A 7345-nucleotide genomic window follows, 5' to 3' on the forward strand; every position below is an offset into this window, starting at 1 on the left:
CTGTATACATCCCACGTGGGAAGGCCAGCCGTCCACACTCACAGGCCTTTTCTGCTATCCTAGCACAATACAATTATAATTATAATTAGCACCATACAGGAAAGCAATATAACAACATCGGTTTGCCTTTATCTGATGGTTTTAATCTCTCCTCACCAATGTATTATAGCATATACCTGATTTTATTCTTAGAGAGACTCTTTGCTGATGGTAGAAAAAAATACCTACTTCACTTGTAAGTAAATTAAACCAAAGTACATTAAGTAGGTTATTCTGTACTTGTAAACAAATTGTCCTTAGGGAAACAGTATAAGGTTTAATATAGACAAAGGTAACATTTTAAGTGAAAAAGTATCTTGGAGGGCAAGTTGCTTTTAAAGTAGGTCCTTCAAATCACTGAGAGTGCTATTCCAACAAATGTGCCTGTAATATTCTCTAAGGTTATTTACAATATTTGAACATAGGCCAGGGATAAAGAATTAAGGAACAAGGTTGGGTTCTTTCTGTTTTGTTTTTAAAAACTCCCAATCAAGAAATTGTTGCATTTCAATACATGCCAACAATTCTAAAAGAAACACTCAAGTCCAGTTTTGTTTCTTCTAAAATACAAAAAAAAAGAAGAAGAAATTCTATTCAGAAATAACTCTGTGAACATCATGCTAGTAAGCCTTGCCATTTTCTCTTTGGATTTTTTTCAATGCTTGCTGGGAAGGAGACTTTTTATTGTGAATGTCCCTAAACCAGTTACTGTTTTTTTAAAAATTTTCTCCCATTTAAAAACTCATACTAATTAAAAGAGGCAAATTTGTCTGACACAGCCATCAGGCAAATCTTTGTCTTTCTTAACATAATATTTTTAGCCCAACGTCTACAATGCTTCTACTCTGCCACAACCACCAAGTTCCCTGCCGCACGTTCATGGTCAACCAGATTAATTGTATCGTGATCTGTTGATTCCAGGCATTGAACAGACAAAAATAACAATGGCATAGATTATGTGAATAAATAAATAGATGATCACTGTAGCAATTGGAAATCAGAAGATAGCTATAAGCTGAGCACTGTGGCTCACACTTATAATCCCAGCACTTTGGGGCTGAGACAGGAGGATTGCTTGAGGCTAGGAGTTCAAGATCAGCCTGGGCAACATAGTGAGACCCTGTCTGTACAAAAAGATTTGAAAATTAGCTAGGTATGGTGGTTTGTGCCTGTAGTCCTAGCTACTCAGGAGGGTGAGGTGAGAGGATTGTTTGAACCCAGAAGTTCAAAGTTACAGTGAGTGAGTTGTGATGGAGTGTACTGCACTCCTACCTGGGTGACAGAACAAGATTCTATCTCAAAAAAAAGGAGGGGGGATAGTTATATGCCAACATCTCACACAAAGACCACCAGGAAACAATAAAACATGGGAGGCCGAGACGGGAGCATTGTTCGAGGTCAGGAGTTTGAAACCAGCCTGAACAAGAGCAAGACCCCATCTTTACTATAAATAGAAAGAAATTAATTGGCCAACTAACATATATAGAAAAAATTAGCTGGGCATGGTGGTGCATGCCTATAGTCCCAGCTACTCGGGAGGCTGAGGCAGCAGGATTGCTTAAGACCAGGAGTTTGAGGTTGCTGTGAGCTAGGCTGACGCCATGGCACTCACTCTAGCCTGGGCATCAAAATCGAGACTCTGTCTCAAAAACAAAACAAAACAAAAATAAACAACAATAAAACACAAACTACCAAAGCTTACTCAATAATAAATGGATAGCTTGTATAGCCCTGTATCTATTAAAGAAATAAACTCCAGGTTCAGAAGCCTTCATTGGTGAATTCTACCAAACACTTAATGGAGAATTAATGCCCACCCTACATAAACTTTTCCAAAAATAAATAGATGAGGGGACGTTTAACAAATCATATTAGGAGGCAAACATTCTCTAGACACCAGAGACCAACAGAAATCTACAGACCAATATCTCTCATGAACATAGTCGTAAAATATTAGCAAACTGAATGCTGAAATATATAAAGGGGTAATATATCATGACTCACTTTAGTGTATTCCAGGAAGGCAAGGTTGGTTCAGCATTCAAAATCAATCAGTAACAGCGTGGTGGCTCACACCTGTAAGCCTAGCTCTCTGGGAGGCTGAGGTGGGCGGATTGCTCGAGGTCAGGAGTTCGAAACCAGCCTAAGCAAGAATGAGACCCTGTCTCCACTATAAATAGAAAGAAATTAATTGGCCAACTAATATATAGAGAAAAAATTAGCCAGCATGGTGGCGCATGCCTGTAGTCCCAGCTACTCGGGAGGCTGAGGCAGCAGGATTGCTTGAGCCCAGGAGTTTGAGGTTGCTGTGAGCTAGGCTGATGCCAAGGCACTCACTCTAGCCTAGGCAACAAAGCCAGACTCTGTCTTAAAAAAAAAAAAATCAATCAACAAAACTCATGATCTCAACAGATTAAATAGTATAATCATACAATTTTCTTGACATATGCAAAAGAGTATTTATAAAATTCAGCATCCATCCATCATAAAAAATTTCAGCAACTAAGAATAGAAAGAAACTTCCTCAATCTGATAAATTTTATTTATTGAAAACCTATAGCTAGCATCATTCTTAATGGTAAAAGACTCAATGTTTTCTCTCTAAGATTGGGAACAAAGCAAGAATGTTCAATTTTGCCCCTTTTTTCTACCATTATATTGGAGCTTCAAGCCAGTGCAATAAGACAAGAAAAAAAATTTTAAGCATACAGATTGTAAAGGAAGAAGTAAATTGTCTGTACTTGCAGACAGCATAATTATTTACATAGAAAATGCTAAGAAATAAAAAATACTAATAGCTACTACAACAAATATGTAAGTTTAGCTAGGTTTCAAGATACAAAGTCAATATAAAAATAAATTATTTTTCTGTTTACTAGCTAGAAACAATTGTAAATTATTTCCAAATACCATTTATGATAGATTTTAAAACATGAAATACTTAGAGATAAATTTAATCAAATATATGTAAGACTTGTACATTGAAAAAAATTTTAAATACTGAGAGAAAGTGAGGAAGCACTAAACAAATGAAGAGACAGATAATGTTTAGATGGGAAGAATCAGTATTGTTAACATGTCAATTCTCTTCAAATTGATCTATAGATTCAACATGATCTAAACAAAACTTCAACAGCCATTTATTTTTGGTAAAAATTGACAAACTGATTCTAAAATTTATATGAAAATGCAAAGGATCTAGAGATGATTTTGAAAAAGGATAACAAAGTTGGAGAATTCATGCTATTTGATTTCAAAATTTATTCTAAAGCTACAATAATCAAGACAGTGTAATACTAGTATAAGAATAGACATATAGATCAAAGGAACAGAGTCCAGAAATAGATCCACCAATATATAGTCAACTGATTTTCAACAAAAGTGCCAAGGTAATTCAATGGAGAAAAAATAGTTTTTCAAGAAATGGTGCTATAACAATTGGACATCCATACACCAAAATAAATAAATAAACTTTGACCCTTACTTCTTCCCACATACAAAAATTAACTTGAAATAGATTATAGACACAAATGTAAGAGACAAAACTATAAAGCTTCTGAGAAAACATAGGAGAAATTTGTGTTACCCTGAGTTAGCCAAAGCTTTCTTAGATAGGACACAAACATCACAAGCCATAAAAGAAAAAATTGGTAACATTGGACTTCATCAAAATTAAAATTTTCTGCTCTTCAATAGGTAATGTCGTATGTCAATAAAAGTGTTATAATAAAAAAGATAATGTTAGGAAAAATGTTTTAAAAGCCACAGACTTGGGGAAAATATTACAAAATTCTATATCTGATAAAGAACTTGTATCCAGAATATATAATGAAATTTTACGGCTCAGTAATAAAAATATTTTTAAAAAATCTAACTAAAAATGGTCAAGATATTTGAATAGGCACTTTCACTAAAGAATATACATTAATGGTAAATTAGTTCGTTAAAAGATACTAATTTGAATTTAGGAAAATGTAAATTAAAACATGATAAAGTACCATTGCATACTCACTAAAATACGTTAAATTTGTGACATGACCAAACATCGGCAAATATGTGGAGCAACTGAAACTCTCTTACCTTGCTGGTGAAAATGGAAAATGATAAAACCACTTAAAAACAATTTATCTGTTTCTTACAAAGTTAAACATACACTTACCATTATATATGATCTAGCAATACCACTCCCAGGGACTTACTCAAGAGAAATGAATTCACATGTCCAAACAAAGATGTGTGTGCGAATGTTCGTAACAACTTTATTCGTAATAGCTAAAGACTGGAAACAGCCCAAATGTCCATCCACAGGTGAATGGATAAACAAATTCCACTACATCCAGACCATTGAATAACAGTCAGCAATAAAAAAAGAACAAACTACTGATACATGCAACAATATAAATTATTCTCAAAAGCTACGTGCTAAGTATTAGAAGCCAGATGCAAGGCCTCATATTGTTATGATTCCATTAATATGACATTATGGAAAACAGATCAGATGTTGCCAGGAAATGGGAGTCAGTGAGGAGAGCAGCTGTGAAGGAGCATGGGGGGCCTTTTGGAGTCAATAGGAATGTTCTAGATCTTGCTTAAGACAATGATTACATGATTACTGAAACTCATCAGTGTCTATACAGGAACTATACACCATACAGGGGTAAATTTTATTTTATGTAAATTAGTCCCTAATAAACCAGACTCCTACAAAAGCAAAACTAGAAAAGAGAACCGTGGAGAAGGACAAAGAAGGGGAAGAACGCTGAAATCTTACATTATTCTGGCTAAGAAGTCAGTGTATATGGAGGACTCCATCATGGAATAACCTTCCTTCCCTCTAATTGATCCTTTAGTATTTATATGGTGCTCACCCTGGGAAGAAAAATAAGGAAGGTAAGGGCTTTATATATATATGTATATATATATATTTTTTCTTTTTAATCCCTACCACTAAAAGGTCTAGACATACCTTCCAACTTTAATTTCTTAATTTAGGTTATTCAAAGAAGAATAGTTCAAGTTTAGTGAAATCACAGATGGGAAACTGACACACCTTTAGTACCAAAAACAGGCTTAGAAATAGCACGTCAGCTCTCCCAAGAATCTGAGGTTATTTTACACACATCCGTCCTTTGCTCTGGATAGATCGGTGAGTAGGTGGAAACACTGACAAAGCAAGGCACTGTGGAAACCGAATAGGGGAGACATGGGTGGATTTGCATGCCGGAAAGATCACTCTGGCAGTCACGGTGTGGAAAATGAATCTGAACAAGGAAAAATGAGATAGATATTCATAGTGGTTAAAATTGTCCCTTGACAGGTGATAAAGCCCTTCCCTAGGGCAATTGAGGGTGACAGAGTTAGAGGCAGCAACTCAGTGGGACTTGGTCATTGGTTGAATGTGAGGGAGGGCTGGGGAGAAAGGAGCCTAGGGGGTCACACTGATGTTCCTACTTGGTGGAGGACCAAAGAACCTGGGAAGAAAGGCAGGGTGGCACGCTTGGGAAGAGAAGTGTTCCCATATGACACTTGCCCATGTTGACCTGGACATTGCATCTTAGCATTTTCCATAAGCCCTTTGCTGCCACAGGCAGAGTTTAAGGCCCCTCCTTTCTAGTCTCACATTATTTTAAATTATTAAATAATTAATATTGGCAGGGCACGGTGGTTTACACCTGTAATCCTAGCACTCTGGGAGGCCGAGGTGGGCGGATCACTCAAGGTCAGGAGTTTGAGACCAGCATGAGCAAGAGCGAGACCCAGTCTCTACTATAAATAGAAAGAAATTAATTGGCCAACTAAAAATATATATAGAAAAAATTACCTGGGCATGGTGGTGCATGCCTGTAGTCCCAGCTACTCAGGAGGCTGAGGCAGGAGGATGGCTTGAGCCCAGGAGTTTGAGGTTGCTGTGAACTAGGCTGATGACATGGCACTCTAGCCCTGGCAACACAGTGAGACTCTGTCTCAAAAAAAAAAATTATTAAATAATTAATATAAATAATAAATGATCTTTGTTAGGTCCAGCTCTCCTGTCTAACTGGGAGCTACTCGAGGACAGGACCTGTGTCTTTTCCATCTTTAGAACAAGTTGAAACTCCTCATCATATTTTACCAAGCCTGTGTGACCTCATTCCTGTGTCCCTCTCTCCCCTTGTCACACCCACAGCTTCTCCACTGAGCATTCCTCTCTCTTCTGCAGACTGTGCATTGCTGGTCCCTCTGCCTGGAATATTCTTCCTCCCTACAGTCCCTTCCGGAGCTGAAAATCTCTTAGTCATTTCTTGGTCTCAGCTAGGGAGGCCATTGCTTCCTTTAGGAAACCTTCAAGAACCCCCTTAGTCCCACACAGGGGCGCCTCCAGAGTGTGTCCACAGTGCCCCTGCTTCTAGGTAGGTACATGAGTACTGACCACTTTATTATAAATGCTTGTCTCCCATGATCCTGTAAGTTCCATTTCACTGTGGTAGCACTAGTAATAATAATGTCTTAACCCCTCCAGGCTACTAAAACAAAATATTATACCTTAGACTGGGTCATTTATAAACAACAGAAATTCATTGCTCACAGTTCTGGAAGCTGGGAAGTCTCAAATCAAAGAGCCAGCAGATTCGGTGTCTGGAGAGGGCGGTTCTCTGCCTCAAAGATGGCGCCTTCTAGCTGGTCCTCACGTGACAGTAGAATGGCACAAGCTCCCTCGTCCTCTGCTATTCCAGCACTGATCCCTTTCGTGACCCAATCACCTCCGAAAGGCCCCACCTCTTAATACTATTGCATCGGAGATTAGGTTTCAACATATGAATTTGGAGGGAACACAAACATTCAGACCACAGCCAACAATAATACTTTAAAAAATAATGACAATATTGGCTAACCTTTATTAGGTGCTTAAGATATGCCAGGCACCCTTCTGAGTGTTTGGATGTCTTAGCTCGCTTAGATTGCACAACAGCCCTTTAAGGCGGCCCAGTTAGGATCGCATCAGGAAACTGAAATCTCGAGAGGCAGGTAACTTGCCCCAGGTCACCATTCTGAGAATATCAATAAACAACAGCTATTTATTTCGTGCTCCCTGGTTCCTAGCACGGTGCCTATCATAGAATAAAGGTTCAGCAAATGTTTGTGGAATTGATCTGAGACGAGGAGTCTGTACCTGAGCTGGCCGCGCTGCCCGACAGAGAAGAGAGGGCAGACCAGGCAACGCTCTCAACAACATGGGACACCCAGGCCAGGCTTAGGTGGCAGGGACACTGCCGAAAAGTCTCCCTAGCACAGCTGCTCGAAGCCATTATTTTTCCGGAGAACACAC

General features: G+C 38.3%; 1 long non-coding RNA gene across 2 annotated transcripts; it reads right to left on the minus strand.

Annotated features, from left to right (window-relative positions):
* Positions 1-3951: 3951 nt before the first annotated feature.
* LOC142873270 (uncharacterized) lies at positions 3952-6734 on the minus strand. Of its 2 annotated transcripts, XR_012921312.1 has the most exons (4): positions 6605-6734; positions 5861-5998; positions 5090-5300; positions 3952-4908 (listed from the first exon to the last, which is right to left on the minus strand). It is a non-coding gene; the product is annotated as an uncharacterized LOC142873270 (long non-coding RNA). The 2 variants fall into 2 exon arrangements; XR_012921311.1 differs by having other exon boundaries at positions 3952-5300.
* Positions 6735-7345: the final 611 nt, after the last annotated feature.

This window comes from Microcebus murinus, chromosome 10, assembly GCF_040939455.1.
Source record: "Microcebus murinus isolate Inina chromosome 10, M.murinus_Inina_mat1.0, whole genome shotgun sequence".
NCBI lineage: Eukaryota > Metazoa > Chordata > Mammalia > Primates > Cheirogaleidae > Microcebus > Microcebus murinus.